The sequence below is a fragment of the Chiloscyllium punctatum genome, chromosome 42 (genome assembly GCF_047496795.1).
Source record: "Chiloscyllium punctatum isolate Juve2018m chromosome 42, sChiPun1.3, whole genome shotgun sequence".
Taxonomy (NCBI): domain Eukaryota; kingdom Metazoa; phylum Chordata; class Chondrichthyes; order Orectolobiformes; family Hemiscylliidae; genus Chiloscyllium; species Chiloscyllium punctatum.
In genome coordinates this window covers 37309598-37329312 of record NC_092780.1, presented here as the reverse complement: position 1 = coordinate 37329312, position 19715 = coordinate 37309598, and the positions used below count along the sequence as shown (strand labels likewise).

Below are 19715 nucleotides of genomic sequence, written 5' to 3'. Positions count from 1 at the left end.
GATATTGGGTGGGAAACCAGCCAGGAATGTGTTGGAATAGTTGAGTCTAGAGGTAACCAAAGTTGTATTAGCAGTTGAGCTGAGACAGGTTTCTAAAAAAAAAAGGAAAATTGATATACTCTACAAAGTATCACATAGTCTAGCAACTCACCATAAATGTGTGTGGGTGGAAGGGGCTGAGCCAGAAGAAACAGAGGGTCAACCCAGGGCTTTGTATACATCATACTTGTGGCTCTATAAATATTGTCTTTACAGTACAGGTCCTAACACTTGACTGTGTGCATACGTCTGGATTTTCCTTGGCTGGTCTTTTTTTTTCATACATATTTGATTTCACTGCTTCAAAACATCCCACATTTGCAATAATGTTTTCAAAAATAAATGTTCTTTTCCATGCCTTACCTCAAGCAGAGACCTTTGGAAATTAAACTAATTTCTGTCAGTCAAATACGTTCCTCTTCTATTTCTGTAAGCTTAATATTGTAATGAGGAGCATCACACTGTTCAGAGCCAACTTGTTATTTTTGCACTGTTTTTATTCATTCATGGGATGCCAGGCAGGAATTTATCACCATCCCTAAATGCTCTTGAACTGAGTGGCTTGCTGGGCCATTTCAGATGATAACTGAGAGACAAATAGGTCAGACAAAGATGGTAGATTTCCTTCTGTAATGGACATTAGTGAACCAGATGGGTTTTTACAATAATTGACAATGGTACATGGTTACCATTGGGTTAGCTTTTGATTCCAGATTTTCATTGGATACAAATTCCACCATTTTGAGCTGAAGCCTGGAGAGTGTGAGCCTAGGGTTCGGGTGCCACGATGCCACTCCCTCCCCAGCAGTTACAGATGCAAATGGTGTTGGCCTATTTTTCTTTGACTTTAAGTTGTTTTAACCACAAGTACTTAGCAATCTTTGAATTCATACCAACCTGTTCCATTGGTCTTCTGGAGGTTCTTGATGATTCCATGCAAAGTCCTCCATGAACTAATAATGGAGTCATAGAGTTGTACAGTAAAGAAACAGACTCTTCGGTCCAACTCATCCATGCTGACCAGATTTCCTAAATTAGTCTAGTCCCATTTGCCAGCAGTTGGCCCATATCGTTCTAAACCCTTCCTACTCATGTACCCTTCCAGATGCCTTTTAAGTGTTGTAATTGTGCCAGTCTCCACCACTTGCTCTGGCAGCTCATTCTATATTCATCCCATCCTCTCTGTGGAAAAAGTTGCCCCTAAGGTTCCTTTTAAATCCTTTTCTTTCTCACCCTAAACCTATGCTGTCTAGTTTTGGACTCGCCCCAACCCAGGGAAACGACCTTGTGTTGGAGGCTGGTACAATTACACCTATCCAGATGCCTTTTAAATGTTGTATGAATGGGAAGGGCATAGAGGGATATGTGCCAAATGCTGGCATATGGGACTAGATTAATTTAGGATATCTGGTCGGCATGGCTGACTTGGACCCAAAAGGTCTGTTTCTGTGCTGTACAGCTCTATGACTAGGCCATTTCCCATTACAAACTGACTCCTTACCAAAACCTGCCCCAGGGTGAGTTTTTCTTCCATTAGGCTGCAGTGTTGGTGTTGTTGTAGATGTGAAAATCCCGAAGTGAAGATAGACAGCAGCAGACAGTGATGTCTACAGAATGGTGACACTCAAATAAAATGCGTCTGACATCAATATCAAATTGAGTATCCGTGTCATTGGTGACACAACTTGCAGGTGACTCCGTTTATCTTGCGTGCCAACAACTGTCACTGAAAACAATATTGAGCATATTTCAGGAGTGACATTTCCTCTGTGGCCTCAAAAGAAGTCCCACAATGACTGGCAGCCCCTATACCTACCCCCACTCAACATGGCAATACTGTTATGATTACTTAGTGAATTAGGTGTCTGCCCTTATTTACGTATATTGTGGAACATGTGGAAGGTTATTCCTTTTTTTGAAACTGTTTCTTACAAAGCACCTCCCAAAAACATGCAGGAGGTTAAGAGCATTTTTGCGGGAAAACCTACTCCAAACACAGCAATGACTATGATAAGTACTGTCACCTAGGGTCACATTAGCTACATGTTTGATTGCTTTTAGTTTTTTTTTTAATTCGTTCATGCAACATGATCATCAGTGATTACTTATTGCTCATTCCTAATTATCTCAGTGAAGGTGATGGAGAACTGCCTTCTTGAATCTTGCGGGAAAGGCCACGTCCTGTTGTTATCACTAGATATTAATCCGGAAACCCAGGTAATGTTCTGAGGACCTGGGTTTGAATCACGCCACAACAGACAGTGGAGTTGGAATTCAATAAAAATCAGGAATTAGGAGTCCAACAATGAAAAAGAATCCATTGTCGATTGTCAAATAAAAAATCTGGTTCACTAATATCCTTTAGGGAGAGAAATCTGCCATTCTTCCCTGGTCTGGCCTACATAAGAGGCAGAAGTGGGTACTGCAGATGCTGGAGATTAGGGTCAAGATTAGAGTGGTGCTGAAAAAGCACAGCAGTCAGGCAGCATCCGAGGAGCAGGAAAATCAACATTTAGGGCAAATACCCTTCATCAGGAAAGGCTTTAGCTTGAAATGTTTTTTTTTCCCCTGCTCCTCGGATGCTGCCTGACTTGCTGTACTTTTCCAGCACCACTCCAATCTTGGCCTACATGTGACTCCCGACCCACAGTAATGTGGTTGACACTTAACTGCTGTCTGGGCAATATGGGATGCGAAATAAAGGCTAAGTTAGCCAGTGAGGTCTTTGTCCCATGAATGAATTTTAAAAAATCTCTAGAGTCCTTGGACCTTCAGAACAGCCTGGTGCAAGTTGGAAGGGACTTCAGATTTTGACCCAGTAAGAGTGAAGGAATGCTGATATCATTCCAAATCAGGATGAGTATATCCCGGAAGGTAGGTGCAAATGGTCATTGTCCCATGCATCTTTCTGGGTGATCAGAGTCATGAGTTTGGAAGGAGTCTTGGCAGGTTACACAGCACCCACTGCTTCCACTGTGCCTCAATGGTGAAGGGGGTGAATGTTGGAGGTGGTGGACAGAATGTCAGTCAGTTGGGTTGATTTACCTGCCATGTCCAGTTTCTTGAGTTTTCTGTGTTTTATCAATACTTTTTTTTTAAATGCTGTTGGTAATTTGGATAACATGACTATAAGAGTTAATACTCCATGTGAACATTACAATGAACAATAGTTTGTTTATTTTATGCGTTGTAATTTTCTTTTGCATGTTATGGGAATGTGTGGTATGCTTATTTATGCATAGTTGTGAAATGCATAGGAGCTGTGGTTATTGTTTTTCATATTAGCAGCTTTATTTTAAAACAGAAATTTTCAACGTCTTTAAAACAGGGATCATTCATTATGTTAAATCCTTGTCTGACTTTACAGGTTACCGAACCAGAGTTTTACACTTCAAGCCTCCGTGGTGTCAGCCATGATTACTAGTAATTTACATGTTTCTGAGTCAGGAGGTCGGGGTCACATCTCACTGCCGGGATGGAAGAAGATAGTGAGGGTTAACCTTGGTACTCTCTCCAATATTTATCCTTCAAACAATATAAAAGCTAAATTAACTGGCCATTGGTACCTTGTTGATTGAGCTCATTGTGTACAATTGGCTTTTGTGTTTCACTTGAGAGATCCTGACATCATGCCAGGTGCTACATAAATGCTTTATTTTTTGGATTATATTTAGCATCTCCTTTGTTCATTTCCAGGATGTATTTGGAGTCCTCCCAGATTTGCTGGAATGAACCCAACTTCCTCCTTCCCTTACATGCCAAGCTGCATTCCAGGTCAACATGGCTTGGAGTCATTGTTACCTGTGTATTTCATTCGCAGGGCAAGGCATTCACCTTATCACCATTAACCTGAGAATATCTCTTCTCCTTGCATGGATGATGTTGACTCCGTTACAAGAAAGTGCTGCTGTTTATTCAATGTCATTCAAGACCCTTTTTAAAATTTGTCCACTGAACATGAGCATCACTGGCTGGACCAGTTTTTAGAACATAGAACAATACAGCGCAGACCAGGCCCTTTGGCCCTCAATGTTGCGCCGACCGGTGAACTATTCTCAGCTCGTCCCTCTACACTATCCCATCATCATTCATATGCTTATCCAAGGATTGTTTAAGTCTCCCTAATGTGGCTGAGTTAACTACGTTGGCAAGTAGGGCATTCCACACCCTTACCACTCTGAGTAAAGAACCTGTCACTGACATCTGTCTTAAATCTGTTGCCTCTGAGTGGAGTAACTTGAGGCTATTTTAACGGCTGGTTGAAAATCAGCCAGATCACTAGATCTGGTCATTTGAAGGCCAGTCCTAGTCAGAATGGGAGACTTCCTTCCCCATTGCTGCGGGCCCACACCTGTCAGGAGAGTTAGTTGTTGCTTTTCATCTGCCCAAAGTCATTTGCCCGGGAAAAATAGCACATTCTTCCCACATACTGATCCTAAAGATGGGCATTTACAGCAATAGTTGCTCTGGTCATCATTTGATTAGCTTTTTAATTCCAAATTTTTATGGAATTCAATTTTCATCATCTATCGTGGTAGGGTTTTACTGATGTCGCCAGGCCATTGGCGTGGAGCCCTGATTTGCTAGTCTGGTGGCATTACCTTAGGCTTTCTCAAAAGAGTTACAAACTAGTTAATTCAGTAATTTCCTAACCAGTTTTGAAGAAGCAATGCAGTACCTCTTCAGAGTGGAAAATGTTCACTGATTTTCCAGTATTATGTATTTGCTATCAAATATATTAAGGTAGATGATCTCATCTCTGTTTGACATTTTGATTCTTATCTGCTTGCTACAGTCAGAGACCCATGCAATCTGCACTGTTTTAAAGATAGAGTAGTCAAAATGCTTTTCACCAATAGTCAAGCTGTGTCGGTATACAATAGAAAGCTATAAATACTGCAGAGGCAGTAAAGCACGTATTATGATAACAGGACTACTGAAGAGTTGAGTAGCAAGCATAATCGAGATGATAAACTCAAATGTGACACATGCCAGGAAAATGGGAGAAAATTATGACTGTACTTGTTCAGGAGGAAGATGTTTATTTCAGGAATGTACACTGAGATTCTAGCTCAATGGGTGGGACTTACAAATGCAGTCTTGATTTGCAGATTTAACTACAAACCTGACTTTCACTCTAGCGCTTGCATTTAAATGCACTTTTTTTCTCTCTCAATGGGGTGACCCTCCCTCAGTGCTGATGTGCTGCCCTTCTCTGTCTACTTAATTAGAAGTTTCCAAGCAAAACTGAAAATGCTGGAAACACTCCAATCAGACAACATTTGTGAAGAGAGAGATAAAGTTAAAGGCAGAACTTGATGCCCTGTGCCAAGGTGAGTTTGGAGGCGGGTTGGGGGTGGGGCTGGGGCTGTGGAAGGCTTGTGGCTCCTTCCTGATGCCAGTGAGGTCCTCAAGTGGAAATGAATGCCTGTTTAAAGGCCACTCCCTGGCACTGCTGCGACTCAACTTGTTAGGTTTACTTGTAGGCTCCTTGGTTGGCAGGGTGACAATGGTGGGCTATCCTCATTGTCAGGCACTCAGTGCCTCATTGGTATGACCCAGATTTGAGAGGGGGGCCCCATGGAAGCTCACACTACCCCTGTCTTTTCATCTGAATCCTTGCCCTCCCCTAGAGTGTTAACCCCCTGCAAATCTCATCCACCCCTCGCTCACTTGAGTCTCTTGACAGTGCTAGGCCTCTGATGTGTGAATTTCACATAGTGAGCACCAGTCTCCGTATCATTGCCTGTCATGGAGAGCAACCGGTCTTGTTTCTTCTGGGGGGGGTAGCAGGGATGGGATTTCCACATCGTGTTCCTGACCCGAGGACCATCCATCACTGGCTATTTATCTGCCTGATTTGACATTTAATGTGGTAACCCCTCTGTGAAGGTAGTGAGGAGGGTCCTGCTGCATGCATAAAACTTCATTCAATATGTCAAATTTCATCTAAACTAGAAGTTATCAGAAATATGGGTGTTTATAAGCCAGTACAGAACAGAGGTACAACTGGCTTTGTCATTGGGGGTAGTGTAGTGATTGTAAGAAGGTTAACCAGGTGGAGCTTGTAAAATATGAGTTCCCTGAATGGGCCTGTTAACCTGGTCCAATCGGGGACCGCTGGCTGATAGATAAGAAAAGGAGTGTCGCTGGGGAAAAAATAAGCACTACCGCAGTTAGGCGAGAAAAATAAGAAAAAACTCCATTTGATGTGAAGGGCACTGCATGTCACTGGCCACTTGGGTGTTTCCTTTCTTCCTGGTGGTGGAAAAAAAGAAAAGAAAAAAAAAAGGTGTGTCAGAGATCCTGTTCACTCTGAGAGCTGGCTCTGAGTGTCAAGAACTCTCCATCTGTAAATAAAGGGTGACTTGGTGATTGGATACCGGCCTCTCTGCAGTTATGTTATGAGTACAAAGCACAATCTTGTAGAAATGTGGATTGCAACAGTTGTCTTTGAGTTGGGGTAAGCATTTCTGGCATCATGTTGTTATTTGGGAAGCTTGACACATTTGAATCTGCCATTGAAAACTGGTAGAAAGTGAGGACAGCAGATTGTGGAGATCAGAGTCAAGAGTGTGTTGATGGCAAATACAGCAGGTCAAGCATCATCCGAGGAGCAGGAGGATCAATGTTTCGCGTTGGGGGTTGGGGAACATAAGCCCTTCATCAGGGATGAAGCTTGTGGGCCGGAGAGGGACGAGCTATAAATGGGAGAGGGTGGGGATAGGGGAAAGGTATCTGAGAATGCAATAGGTAGATGAAGGTGAGGAAGAAGATTATAGGTCGGAGAGGAGGGTGCAGTGGATAGATAGGAAAGGTGATGGACCAGTCAGGAGGGCGGTGCCGAGTTGGAGGCTTGGGACTGGGATAATGTGGGGAGAGGGGAAATGAGGAAATTGTTAAAATCCACAGTGATCATGTGTGGTTGCAGGGTCCCAAGGTGGAACATGAGGCATTCTTCCTCCAGGCGCCAGGTGGTAAGGGTTTGGCGATGGAGGAGGCCCAGGACCTGCATGTCCTTGACGGAGTGGGAGGGGGAGTTGAACTGTTCAGCCACAGGGTAGTGGGTTTGGGTATTCTAGAAATGTTCTCTGAAACAATGTGCAAGTAAGTGTCCTGGCTCTCTGATGTAGAGGAGACCACATCGGGTGCAAAGGATACATTAGATGACATTGGTGGAGGTACAGGTAAATTTATGACTGATGTGGTAGGATCCTTTGCTGCCTTGGACGGAGGTGAGGGGAGTGGTGTTGGCACAGGTTTTGCACTTCCTGCGGTGGCATGGAAAGGTGCCAGGAGTAGGGTGTGGGCTGGTGTCGAACATGGACCTGACAAGGGAGTCACGGAGGGAATGGTCTCTCTAGAATGATGATTGGGATGATGAGGGAAATATGTCTCCGGTGGTGGGACCTGTTTGTAGGTGGTGGAAGTGTTGGAGGATAATGTGATTGTTGGGGTGGAAGGTGAGGACTAGGGGCTTCTGTCCTTGTTGCATTGGGAAGGGATGGGGTTCGAGGGCAGTGGTGTGGGTAGTGGAGGAGATGTCCTGGAGGGCGTCGTTGACCACGTGGGCGGGGAAATTGCAATCTTGGAAGGAGGACGCCATCTGGGATTTTCTAAGGTGGAATTGGTTATCCTGGGAACAGATGTGGCAGAGGTGGAGGAATTGGGAATAAGGGATAGCATATTTGCAGGAGGTTGGGTGGGAGGAGGTGTAGTCTAGGTAGCCGTGGAAGTCGGTGAGCTTGTAGTAGATGTCTGTGGTTAGTCGGTCACCAAAGACGGTGATAAAAACATCCAGGAAGGGGAGGGCGGTGCCGAGATGGTCCAGGTGAATTTGAGGTCTGGGTGAAAGGTGTCGGTGAAAAGGTACTGGTTGGGATGGCTTGAGAGGAAGAAGAGGAGAGCTTGGAGACCTTCGTTGTGGTGGATGGATGTGTATAGGGACTGGATATCCATGGTGAAGATGAGGTGTTGGGACCGGGAAATGAAAATCTTGGAGGATTTGGGTAGTGTCCCGAACATAGGTAGGGAGTTCCTGGACTAAGGGGGACAGAACAGTATCCAGGTATGCAGAGATGAGTTCAATGGGACAAGAGCAGGCTGAGACAATGGGTCGACTGGGGGAGTCCAGTTTGTGAATTTTTGGTAGGAGTTAGAAACAGGCAATGCAGGGTTCATGGACAATGAAGTTGGAGGCTGAGGGTGGAAGATTCCCTGAGGTGATGAGGTAGTGGATGGTCTGGGAGATGGTTTGGTGATGGGAGATGATGTCATGATCGAGGGGGTAGTAGGAGGAGGTATCTGCGAGTTGGCGCTTGGCTTCAGCAGTGTAGAGGTCGGTGCGCCAATTGGCGCATTACAATTGGCTTTGTCAATAGAAAATGCGGCATGGAGCAGATGAATTGCAGGGTATTCTGATGGAAGTGGACACCCTCCGGCTGAATTCAGTAGTGGGCTCTAATACTAAGTGTGTATAATTCTAAGTTGGAACACTGTCCAGAGGTCAAGTAGCAAATGTGGATGCGTTGAGCTACCACTGGCAGATACACACTGGTGATACTGCCACTGGGAGGGTCAGGAATGGTTTGAAATTTTCTGGACACACTTTTTTTTTCAGCTGACATTGTCACAGCTAATGTCGCTGCCTTGACACCTTTGCTTGAAGAAGAGAATTAATTTCTTCCCAGACAGTTCTGACGTCAGATGTGAACTACTCTGCATTACACACTGCCCGAATCAGTCAGACTCTGAGGAACCTTATCCAGTTCGAAAACTCAGGAGGAGGTACAAGAAAATGACCCAGCCTATGCCTTTTACTCGGAGTGGGAGCGATGCAGTGAGTGTGATGAGGTCAGCCTGGTGGACCTCATAGAATGAGTTTACTGATTAGACCAAATTAACAGGTTCAGTCAGGGAGCCCTGGCTGACAGATAAGAACAGGAGTGTTAGAGGCTCTGTTCACTTTGTGTTTGCTGGACCAGTGTCAAGTACAATGCACATATAGACAAAGGGTGACTTGGCGATGGGATACCAGCCTCTATGGAATTATTTCAGGTAGGGCTTCAGTGAAGAGATGGATTAAAGGGGAAAAAAAATCATCTGAGAGTTGATGCGAATAAGAGATCAAATGACAAAAGGGATAGTGTTGGTGGTATTGGGACAAGTAGAAAAACAAAAAAGATGAATGCAGTCATAGTGCACTTGGTTATGACAGGTGGATAGAACCTTACAGCTGCTTAGGATAACTGCTGCCCTTGTAACTGTCATTGGCACATAGCCAACTCCACCTTGAGTCAAATGTAGACTCCAAAAGTGATGTGCGCACTGACTGTAAAAGCAGATGTCACAGCAGCTTGCTGATAACTTCCTCTGCTGGTGGGTAGTGAGCAGGCACAGGGCAGAAGGCTGACTGAGAGAGTCAAGGAGGATCTTCGAACTGATCCAAAGCAGACAACTCTGTGATTTCCTTGTAAATTGTGTCAGTTGTCTGGACCAAGTGCTGGGTGATTCTCACTGTGTTAACTCACTAACCCTCATCATTCTTCCCTCAATTTCACCTCCAGGCCAAACTGTGACTTTAGCTATTATGATGCCTGGGGAACTGAAGCAATAATGGCAGCTTGCACAGGCCATTCACATCCCTTCTTTTTCAGTAGTGGGACTAGGAATTCCTTAGCCGTGTTGTGGAGCGGGGTCTCTGTGGCCTATCTCACCTCTACGTGTGGCCTTCAGCAGGTCTGTGCCACTCATTTGTTTTGCCTCCTGTCCTCTAGATTAGTAACATCATTAGTGATGTTCAGGTTTAAACAAATAAAGGATACTTGTTGTATTTGAAAGGAACCTTTTGTAACATTCCCAAACACTTCAATGAATTACTTTTGAAGAGTAGCCCCTATAGCCATGTAGTAAAAGGAAAAGAAACTCTCACAAATAGTCTGTGTCTTAGTCACCATTCCAAGGTAGCTGGCCAGTAAAAGCAGAACAACTTGAGATCCTAACACCAAAGGCCTTGCATCATGAGCTAAGAAGCTGGAGTTCAGAATTAGGAGCTAAAGATAAAATGTGGTACCTATTAATCGACATGGTATGATTACTCAAAAGGAGAACATCACTAATGATGGTACTAATCTAGAGGACAGGAGGTAAAACAAATGAGTGGCACAGACCTGCTGAAGGCCACACGTAGAGGTGAGATAGGCCACAGAGACCCCGCTCCACAACACAGCTAAGGAATTCCTAGTCCCACTACTGAAAAAGAAGGGATGTGAATGGCCTGTGCAAGCTGCCATTATTGCTTCAGTTCCCCAGGCATCATAATAGCCATCATGACTAATATATTTATTATAATTCTTTGAGGATGCAACAAACAGGACAGTTGAGAGGGAAGCAATGGATGTAATATATTTGTATTTTCAGACTGCATTTGATTAGGCTACTTAAGATAAGAATTTTTAAGATAAACCTTTTTCTGGAGATGGACTGAGATGGGCTGAATGGCCTGCATCCACACTGTCAAGTGTTCTATAATGGTGTTTGAGGTAGTATATTATAGCATGGATTAGCTAAGTTGGATTAGTTGAGAAAACAGGGGTGGGGGTCATTTTCAGACAGCTACGGGAATCTAGTAGAGTACCACAGGAATCAATGCTTTGGCCACAGTTATTTATATATTAATGAATTGGATGAGGGAAGTGAATGTACTGTAACCAGGTTTGTGGACAACACCAAAAATAGATGGGGAGGCAAGTGGAGAGGATGACAGAATCTGCAGAGGGATATACGGAGGTTATGTGAGTGGGCAAAGTCTTGGCAAATAGAGTATAATGTGGGAAAATATGAGATTATTCATTTTGACAAGAAGACTAGAGGAACTGACTAATATTTAAATGGGGAAAGATTGCAGAAACACAAAGCACAGAGGGATTTGGGAGTCATTGTGCATAAGTCATGAAAAGCTGGCATCAATGTTCAGTAGGTAAATAGGCTAGGAAAATGGAATTGGTCTTTAATTTAAAGGGAATGGAGTATAAAAATAAGGAGATCTTGCTAAAACTATACAAGGCATAAGTCAGACCACAGATGGAATAGTGTGAACAGTCTGGGTCCCCTTATCTAAGGAAAGACATACTGGCCTTGGAGGCAGTCCAGAGAAGTTTCACAAGGTTGATTGTGGGTATGGAGGTGAGTAGGTTGGGCCTATACTCATTGGAGTTTAGAAGAATGAGAGGTGGTCTTATTAAGCTATTCTTAGGTGGCTTGACAGTGTGGATACAGAGAGGTTGGTTCCCATTTTGGGAGAGTTTGGGGATGGGGGCATAATCTCAGAATAAGGCTGACATGTTTCAGGTAGAGATTAGGAGGATTTTCTTCTCTCGGGGGTTAGTGAATCTTTGGAATTCTTTACTACTGAGGGCATTTGAGGCTGGGTCATTAAGTATATTCAAGACTGAGATTGACAGATTTTGAATCAGTAAGGGAATCAAGGGTTTTAGGGGAAAAGCAGGAAATTGAAGTTAAAGGTTATCAAATCAGCCATGATCTCAATGGGCTGAATGACCTGCTTCTGCTCCTCTGTTTTATGGTAGTAAAGTTGTATAGTCTTGGAGTAGAATAACAGTTCACAGGATAAAATATGGAAAGTGATTGATTTGTATTTTGAATGAGTTGCTGGCTAAGGATTTCCTCTTGATGCATTTTTTCTCTGCCTCTAATACAGACTAGCTTTTGAAGGAGCTACATGGTCTATTATTATAGAATCACTACAGTATGGAAGCAGGCCATTTCATCCCACACCAACACTTCGGAGAACATCCCACCCAGACCCACCCCATTGCTGTAACCATGCATTTCCCATGGCTAATCTACCTAGCCTGCACATCCCAGGATATTACACATGGATAGCAGTGAATTGAGGGGTGCATAGGTTAAGTTATTTTACATTAGAATTAATGCTTGGCACAACATTGTGGGCTTAAGGGCCTGTTTTGTGCTGTACTTTTCTATGTTCTATTACTGGGCAATTTAGCATGGCCAATCCATCTAACCTGCACGCCTTTGGACTGTGGGAGGAAACCCACGCAGATACGTGGAGAATATACAAACTCCATACAGACCACTGCCCAAGGATGGGATCGAACCCAGTCCCTGGTGCTGTGAGGCAGCATTGCTAACCATTGAGCCACTGTGCAGCCCATTTTAAGTTGTGCAAAATGTAGCTTTCTTGGACGTGATACTCCTACGAATCGGGGTCAACACCAAAACAACTAAGTTCGGTGTGTTCTTGTAGTGTTTCATTTGACCACCATGAGGGTACACCCCAGACTCCTGTTGTCCATGGACTGTTCACTTGGTCAGTGAGTGTCAGGCATTCTGCCATAAAGACCTGTTTTAACTGTCTCAGTATAGTGTACTTGGCATGCCAGCTCAATGGGTACCTCCAGTGTCTGGTATTTGTCCTACCTTCTGATCTTCAGAAGCTTCCAAAAGCAGCACAAGTAAAAGCACTTGAGCTTTTTAGCATGGTATTGGCTCTGAGTACGATCCTTGCATGTATAGAGCGCAGTGCGCTACATTATTACTTCTGATGTTTTCAGTTTGGTCAGCAGCCTTACACCTTTTTGTTCTCAGGCTAAGGTTCAAAGTCTGCCAAGGCTGCTTGCTTTGGCAATTCTTCATGTGTCATGTTGATTCAGACAGCTGGAGAGAGTGTGTTGCTGAGGATACCTGTTGACTGGTTTTATTACTGGATTGTAACCTTGGGCTTGATTCTATGGCTTGTCTGTAGTAATTAATAGGATAGATGCAAATAAATTCTTTCCCCTAATGGAGGTAGATAGGATAGTGAAGAAGGCGTTTGGTATGCTTTCCTTTATTGGACAGAGTATTGAGTACAGGAGTTGGGAGCTCATGCTGCAGCTGGACAGGACATTGGTTAGGCTACTTTTGGAATATTGTGTGCAATTCTGGTCTCCCTCCGATGGGAAAGATGTTGTGAAACTTGAAAGGGTTCAGAAAAGATTTACAAGGATGTTGCCAGGGCTGGAGGATTTGAGCTACAGGGAGAGGCTGAATAGACTGGGGCTGTTTTTTCCCTGCAGCATCAGAGGCTGAGGGGTGACCTTATAGACATTTGAGGGGCATGGATAGGGTAAATAGACAGGGTCTTTTCCCTAGTGTAGGGGATTCCAGAACGAGAGGGCATAGGTTTAGGATGAGACGGGAAAAATTTAAAAGGGATCTGAGGCAATTTTTTCACGCAAAGGGTATTGTGTGAATGGAATGAGCTGCCAGAGGAAGTGGTGGAGGCGAGTACAATTGCAACATTTAACAGGCGTCTGGATGGGTATATGAACAGGAAAGTTAAGAGGGATGTGGGCTAAGTGCTGGCAAATAGGACGAGGATTAGGTTAGGATATCTGGTCAGCATGGACGAGTTAGACTGAAGGGTCTGTGTCCATGCTGTACATCTCTCCCTGACTCCATGACTGTAGGTGTTCAGGGCACTGTTAAAATTAGAACCATTTAATAGAAATGTCAGGAAGCAATTCTTCAGATAAAGGCTGTTGGAATTCAAATTCTCTACCAAGAAGTTGTTAAAGACGGGGTCAGCTGAAACTGATCAATTTCATTTGGGCAAAGGATATACAACCAGGGTGGATAAATAGAGCTATGATATGCATCAGCCATAATGGGATTGATTGGTGTAACAGGTTTGTGGGACAGTTTGGCCTCCATGTAACGTTTGTAAGGTACAATATCTCACTGTCTGCAATTCTCTCAGCATGCCTCTATATTTATTGCTTCCTAAATGGGTATTTGCAGAACATTAGGGAGGAAATGTGCCATTGTAGTTAAATGCTTTTACTCTCTCAATGGTAAATATGATTCTTTTAACTGAAGAAAGAATTTCAGTTCTGCTCAACAAGGAATGGGAATAGGCTATTAAAGGAACCCTCTTCACAAGTGGACTTCCAGGGACAATGGGTTAAAGGAAGTTGCAGTGCTGAGGGAGTGCTGCAGTGTCAGGGGTGTGGTCTTATACATGACACATTAAACTTGAGCCATCATCTGCCCCAGTAGGTGAATGTAAATGATCCCATTGTGTTCTTATGAGGAAGAGCAACGGGGTTCTGCTAGTATCCTGGACAATGTTTGAGGGCAGTACAAAGGCTCAGTGGTTAGCACTGCTGCCTCTCAGTACCAGGGACCCAGGTTTGATTACAGCCTTGGGTGACTGTCTGTCTGTCTGTGTGGCGTTTGCACATTCCCCCTGTGTCTGTGTGGGTTTCCTCTGGATGATTTGGTTTCCTCCCTCAGTCCAAAGATGTACAGGGTGGATGGATTGGCCATGCTAAATTGCCTATTGTATCCAGGGATGTGCAGGTCATATGGATTAGTCATGGGAAATGTAAGGTTATGGGGTGGGGTCTGGGTGGGATGTTCTTCAGAGGGTCAATAAATAAGCCTACTAATTTCTCTGAACTTATTACTGTAGATTTTTATTGAGTGAAAAATTTATTTATCAAATTATATTGCATATAAAATTTTCTTAAGATACGTTCATAATGGTTGCCTGTCAAAGACCTTTGAAGCATTTCTCAAACCTCCAGTTTTTATTTTGAGTGCCAAAGAGGAAACTACATTTTCAGTAATTAATAGACTAGACTAGCAAACATTCCTGGTGAGTTGTGTTCTGTTTAGGTAAACCCAGTTTCAGACAGCTATATACAAACATATTGTGCAGCATCCAGAATTCAAATGGCTCTGATTTCCTGCCTCTGAGTGCTTGCTCCCCTAGCCTTGGCCTCTTAAGAATCATCTGTATTCAATCATCAGCAGCATGACATGAATTGCACACTAACACAGCTACACACAGGAGAATTGAAAGGCTTTAAGCACTTTGCATGATGCAATCCCTGACAGAAATATCTGTGTTTAATTCAGCTGCTGCATTGACTTTACCATGACCCTGTTTTGTCAAGGCTGGAAATTAAATAAAACGGTGGTACAATCACAGTAGATCTTTGCCAATATTATTTGTTAATCATATTCTTTTTGACACGTAACTCTTCTCCCCACCACTCTGATTGACATCCAAATAATATTTTAACTTCAAATGCAGGACTTGATTGATTTAGTGGTCATTCATGTTGCTGGTCAAATTCAAATAAAGTCATTTGTCATAAAGTACATGTCCTTACATATTGACCCCACACTCTATGGCAAACATTGCCCTTTATCCCATCTGCAGAAATACACTGATACCCTACTTCCGCCTCCCTTTAACATTCAAGGTCATCATTACCACTGAATACCGTCATTTATCAACATCCTTAGGGGTCACCGTGGACCAGGAAATTGACTCTCCACATAAATACCTTGGCTACACGAGTAGGTCAGAGCCTAGGAGCTCTGGGCAATTAACTCACCTCCCTGATTCCCTAAAGCCTGTCTACCATCTACAAGACACAATTAAGGAGTGTAATGGATTGATATCCACTGACCTGGATGAGTGCAGCTCCAACAACACCCAAGGAATTTGACATCTACCAGAACAAAGCAGCCTGTTTGATTAACACCTGATCTAACACCTTCAACATTCACTCCCTCCACCAGTGTCACACAGTGAAAGCACTGAGCACCATCTACAAGAAGCACTGCAACAACTCAACAAAGCTCGTTCAACAGCATCTTCTAAACTTGTAACCTCTACCACCTAGAAGGACAAAAGCAGCAGATACATGTGAATAATCGCATCCTCCAAGCACTCGCCATCTTGACTTGGAACTATATCATTGTTCCTTCTCTATCACTGGGCCAGAATCATGGAACATCCTTCTTAACCCCGCTATGGTAAACATTCACCATGTGGACTAAGTGATTCAGGAAGAAACGTCACCACTACCACCACCACCTTCTCAAGGACATTCAGGAATGGGCAATAAAAAATTCTGGACCAGTCAGTGATGTTCAAATCTTGTAAATTTACCTTTTCTAAATGACTAAACACCACCTTCCCCCCCCCCCCCCCTCCCCGCACATACACATTTACACATACTGACTTCTTCCCCACTCACTTAGTGACGTCTTCCCCACATAATGACCACCCCCTGACAATGACTATATTCTGGATTAGTGGTGCTGGAAGAGCACAGCAGTTCAGGCAGCATCCAAGGAGCTTCATTGACTATACCCACTCTCTCTGACCCATCCCCTCCTATATGTGATCCCTCAGTCCAGTGGTATGAGAACATTACCTGGACTGGCATTTCAGTGTTCAAGGAGTGAGGCATTATTGGTGATGTAATCTACTGAATGAGGTTAGATTAGTGTCCAGTCTACCTCGTCTGACGTGTTTAAAATCTCCCATGACACTATTTAATGAAGGAGAGAGTTCATCCAGTGTCCTCTCCATAAACGTTAATGGGCAATTTACCTCATTGCTGTCTGTGATATCTTGCGGCATAAAATATTACCTGCCATATTTTCCTACAATATAATTGTGGCTATGCTTCTGAAGTTTCTTTGTTTCTTGATATGAATGTAAGGCATTGTTGTTTGAGCATGTTCTATGCTAAGCTCTATGCGTTCTGGTTTCTGTAGGTCACCACACACAGCATACTGACAGGTCTGAATTTTCATTGCACACATGCTCCTGTTAGTTCCAACTTATCGTTTGTCCCAAAACATGGTCGGTTAGCTTGGTTAGGTGGATGGTTAATTTGCAATGCAGTGTCACCAACAATCCAGATTCCATTTGTGCACCAGCTGAAGGTTCTGCCTTCTCAACCTTGCTCATCACTTGAGGTGTGGCGACCCTCCAGTTAAACCACAATCAGTTGTCTCTCTCTAATGAGAGACTGATCCCCTGGGACTGTGGTTGCTTTGCCTCATGTGTAGTTTGTTGCTTTGAAAAGGGAAGCATAACTCAATCATTTGCAACTAGTCAGGTGTGATGGTTAATAAAATGTGATTTTTTAAAAAAAAATCTGGTTTTGTTGGTGAAATGTATGCTATGAATAAATGAAAGGTTGATCACTAGATTTCCATATTAGCACTGACAAGTCAAATAAAGGCATTTTGTAAACTTGTGTCGACTGAAAGTGTGTACCTTGACCCTACTGCCTGAGGAAGATTGGTTCAAATTATTCTCATGCAGATATATGGCACATATCTTATCAGTTAACTGGGAACCTTGCTCAGTGAAAGGGGCAATCCGATAACTGGACAAAGAAATCACTGTGGGCTGACGAAGTTTGGTAAAGTTCCACCTCTGCCACCCTTGATAAAACCTCCTCAGAAGTCTAAAGGTGAAAAGTCCGGGATGTGGCTTTCAGCAGCTGATGGGCTGAGACAGGTTTGGAGATTGACCATGTAATGGCACTTGGAATAGACAGTCATGAGAATCAAATACCAGGATCATCAAGCAATGGTGTGTTGGTAACATTGAAGCCACAGAGTCTGCATTATGTAGATTCACCAGTCAATTTGGTGAGCCAATGGGCTTCATCTTGAATTGCTGCACGAGAATAACTTGAACCAATCTTCCTCAGGCAGTAGGGTCAAAGTACACACTTTCAGTCGACACAAGTTTACATAATGCCTTTATTTGACTTGTCAGTGCTAATATGGAAATCTAAGTAGTCAACTTTCATTTATTCACAACATTACTAAAACAGAATATTTAGTCATTCCCAAATTGTTTTCATGCTATCTAGGTCCCACACAAACAATGGTGTTTGTATGAAATACTGAGAAACGTCATAATAAATTGCAGTGCAACCGTGATTATTACAAGGAACGTTTAATCCAGGCCCTGCAATAGACACCGCATATTGAAAGAAAGAACTTGTTTTTTTTTAATCTGATAGCGCTCACCTCAGGAAATGCATAATTTCGCAACCATTTAACGTTCCTTTGATGTGCACTTACAACGAAGCAACGCGGAAGGCAACTATGCTCAGGGCAAGTTCTCACAAACATCTACAGTATTTGGATAATAGCCATGCATTATAATCTGTTTTGGTGGTTGAGGGCAGGACAGTGAGCAGATCTTCCTTGATCTTTTATTTTTAAGATCCTTGGGAAGTTGGGAATGTGGATGGGACTTCGGTTTAATATTTCAACGTTAATGCAGGAATCTGTTGCCATAGTGCTCTGTGCCAAGCCTTTCACTCTTTTTAGCACTTGGCTGACAACAATGGATTGGAAAATACAAGCTGGGCACAGTACTGTCCCTGACACCGTGTTACAAACGTTTCCATATCCCCACAAACCGGGACACGCTCATACCGACCAGGCCTGTTGTTTCAGTTTTTAAAAAAAACTTCCTTGAATGAGGTGGTACGATTCCTGTAAATCAGGAACAACAGCAGCCAATGGCTTTGGGGTTGAGCTCATTCTGTTGCCGTGTTATTGGTTCAGACCATTTTTTGGCTGTTTTCCAGCGAGAGCGAGGGAGGAGACTTGAGACGGAGCAGTTTTTGTAGTTGATTTTTCTTAGAAACTACAGAAGCCGTTTCCTCAGCACTGGGAGCAGGGGACTCGTTATTGTGACGGTTCTGTTCTGGCCCTGGGGTATGTACACCACAGGTTTGACAAGGGTTTTGTTCAGTGTCCCAGCTGAGAGTGCGTTTTGACCTCGAGCGAGAAAACCAGGAAACTGCAGGATAAATTTGGAACGTCACTGGAAATGTTACCTCGTTAATTGTTAGCTAATTTTGTTCTCCGAATAGGAATCTGTTACTTTTCTTCCTTGTCAAAGAAATGCCGTGACTGGAAGTTTGTTTTTATTATGAAGTGATCTGGTTGTTCAGAATTTTAAACCTCACGGGTTCAACCCTCCCGATACAGTACGAGTCGATATTGTTATATCTGCGGCGTTTTTAGACTACACACTTTCCACTTTTGTGGGCATTTTGGTGAAATGTGATGCTGGTTAGCAGCAAGTGTGTTTCGGGTAAACACGGACACCTTCTAACCTCTTTCATTATGATTTCCGGGAAGACGAGCGAAGCGTAGTGGCTGAAAACACCAATTTTGGTTTAGAAACAGACAAATGAGAGGCAACTGTTCCATCACGCTGACTGCATGTATCAATTGTTCATTTTGAACGGGTTTGACTGAGGAAGTCCTTGGGAGCTGGACAGAGTGTTTAGGGGGAAACTGTTCCCACTAATTAAGTAATAGAGAACGGGATGACCGGCACATAAGGTAATTTGCAAAAGAAATAAATGCAAGGTAGGAATTTTAAAAAAACTCTCATCCTGTGGTCAGGCTGCAATTTCCTCTGCCCTGAAGCTCTTCAACCATATCGTGCAATACAGTGGTCTGAAAGTGTGGAGGCAGATTCAAATGAGGCGTTCAAGCCCAAGGATGTAACAACTTATAGAATCCCTGGGGCTGTATGTTTGTCATGTACAGTATATAATTCTTGTCATATTCACGTTCTAATTTCACAATTTGGTTAAACCACCAACGAGTGTTAAGTGTTCACTTCAGCATCTGTGCTGTTTTGTTGTGTTTTCAGTATTGTCTGATTTAAATTGTTTTGAAAGGTTCTAATGGATTATTTATGAAGAAAATTTATTTTTGCAAACAAAACACCAAGAGCGCATTAGATAATTGTTTACATTTGTGGAGAAAAGACAGGGGAATAATGCTAAGTCATAATG

At 43.2% G+C, this 19715-nt stretch overlaps 1 protein-coding gene across 3 annotated transcripts in view; it reads left to right on the top strand.

Annotated features, from left to right (window-relative positions):
- map3k14a (mitogen-activated protein kinase kinase kinase 14a) overlaps positions 1 to 19715 on the top strand; it is a 53886-nt gene that overhangs the window by 11689 nt on the left and 22482 nt on the right. Inside the window, exon 1 of one of the 3 annotated variants that reach the window (XM_072561827.1) lies at positions 18459 to 18618. The exons of 1 other annotated variant lie outside the window; for it this stretch is intronic. The gene's annotated coding sequence lies outside the window, so the exon portion shown is untranslated. Of the gene's footprint in view, positions 1 to 18458; positions 18619 to 18679; positions 19255 to 19715 lie in introns of those variants that run through there. One more of the 3 variants, XM_072561829.1, reaches the window with a different exon arrangement.